Source organism: Abrus precatorius, unplaced genomic scaffold (genome assembly GCF_003935025.1).
Source record: "Abrus precatorius isolate BTA unplaced genomic scaffold, Abrus_2018 Scaffold112, whole genome shotgun sequence".
In the NCBI taxonomy this organism is placed as follows: Eukaryota; Viridiplantae; Streptophyta; class Magnoliopsida; order Fabales; family Fabaceae; genus Abrus; species Abrus precatorius.
The window spans coordinates 7,501-10,000 of NW_020874306.1; positions in this window are offsets into that span (position 1 = coordinate 7,501).

The window sequence follows — 2,500 nt, forward strand, 5'->3', positions numbered from 1 at the left end:
GCGAAAAACGCACCAAGAGGGCACCATGGTGCGAAAAACGCACCAAGAGGGCACCATGGTGCATAAAAACGCACCAGGAGGGCACCAGGGTGCATAAAAACGCACCAGGAGGGCACCAGGGTGCATAAAAACGCACCAGGAGGGCACCAGGGTGCGAAAAACGCACCAGGAGGGCACCATGGTGCATAAAAACGCACCAAGTAGGCACCAGGGTGCATAAAAACGCACCAGGAGGGCACCAGGGTGCATAAAAACGCACCAGGAGGGCACCAGGGTGCATAAAAACGCACCAGGAGGGCACCAGGGTGCGAAAAACGCACCAAGAGGGCACCATGGTGCATAAAAACGCACCAAGAGGGCACCATGGTGCGAAAAACGCACCAAGAGGGCACCATGGTGCATAAAAACGCACCAAGAGGGCACCAGGGTGCGAAAAACGCACCAGGAGGGCACCATGGTGCATAAAAACGCACCAGGAGGGCACCATGGTGCATAAAAACGCACCAGGAGGGCACCATGGTGCATAAAAACGCACCAGGAGGGCACCATGGTGCATAAAAACGCACCAAGTAGGCACCAGGGTGCAGAAAAACGCACCAGGAGGGCACCAGGGTGCGAAAAACGCACCAGGTAGGCACCATGGTGCAGAAAAACGCACCAGGTAGGCACCATGGTGCAGAAAAACGCACCAGGAGGGCACCAGGGTGCAGAAAAACGCACCAGGAGGGCACCATGGTGCATAAAAACGCACCAAGTAGGCACCAGGGTGCATAAAAACGCACCAGGAGGGCACCAGGGTGCGAAAAACGCACCAGGTAGGCACCATGGTGCATAAAAACGCACCAGGAGGGCACCATGGTGCATAAAAACGCACCAGGAGGGCACCAGGGTGCGAAAAACGCACCAGGAGGGCACCATGGTGCATAAAAACGCACCAGGAGGGCACCAGGGTGCATAAAAACGCACCAGGAGGGCACCATGGTGCATAAAAACGCACCAGGAGGGCACCAGGGTGCGAAAAACGCACCAGGAGGGCACCATGGTGCATAAAAACGCACCAGGAGGGCACCAGGGTGCATAAAAACGCACCAGGAGGGCACCAGGGTGCATAAAAACGCACCAGGAGGGCACCAGGGTGCGAAAAACGCACCAGGAGGGCACCATGGTGCATAAAAACGCACCAAGTAGGCACCAGGGTGCATAAAAACGCACCAGGAGGGCACCAGGGTGCATAAAAACGCACCAGGAGGGCACCAGGGTGCGAAAAACGCACCAAGAGGGCACCATGGTGCATAAAAACGCACCAAGAGGGCACCATGGTGCGAAAAACGCACCAAGAGGGCACCATGGTGCATAAAAACGCACCAAGAGGGCACCAGGGTGCGAAAAACGCACCAGGAGGGCACCATGGTGCATAAAAACGCACCAGGAGGGCACCATGGTGCATAAAAACGCACCAGGAGGGCACCATGGTGCATAAAAACGCACCAGGAGGGCACCATGGTGCATAAAAACGCACCAAGTAGGCACCAGGGTGCATAAAAACGCACCAGGAGGGCACCAGGGTGCATAAAAACGCACCAGGAGGGCACCAGGGTGCGAAAAACGCACCAAGTAGGCACCATGGTGCATAAAAACGCACCAGGAGGGCACCAGGGTGCATAAAAACGCACCAGGAGGGCACCAGGGTGCATAAAAACGCACCAGGAGGGCACCAGGGTGCATAAAAACGCACCAGGTAGGCACCAGGGTGGGCATGAAGAGGCACCATGATGGGCACCAAGAGGCACCAAGGTGGGCATCAAGGTGCACCATGGTGGGCATCAAGAGGCACCAAGGTGGGCACCAAGAGGCACCAAGGTGCACCATGGTGGGTATCAAGAGGGACCAAGGTGGGCATCAAGAGGCACCAAGGTGTGCATGAAGGTGCACCATGGTGGGCACCAAGAGGCACCATGGTGGGCACCAAGAGGCACCAAGGTGGGTATCAAGAGGCACCAAGGTGGGCATCAAGAGGCACCAAGGTGGGCATCAAGAGGCACCAAGGTGTGCATCAAGGTGCACCATGGTGGGCACCAAGAGGCACCATGGTGGGCACCAAGAGGCACCATGGTGGGTAGCAAGAGGCACCAAGGTGGGCACCAAGAGGCACCAAGGTGGGTATCAAGAGGCACCAAGGTGGGCATCAAGAGGCACCAAGGTGGGTATCAAGAGGCACCAAGGTGGGCATCAAGAGGCACCAAGGTGTGCATCAAGGTGCACCATGGTGGGCATCAAGAGGCACCAAGGTGGGCACCAAGAGGCACCAAGAGGCACCAAGGTGTGCATCAAGGTGCACCATGGTGGGCATCAAGAGGCACCAAGGTGGGCACCAAGAGGCACCAAGAGGCACCAAGGTGGGTATCAAGAAGCACCAAGGTGGGTATCAAGAGGCACCAAGGTGGGCATCAAGGTGCACCATGGTGCGATGATTCGGAGAAAAATTCATTATAAATCATTC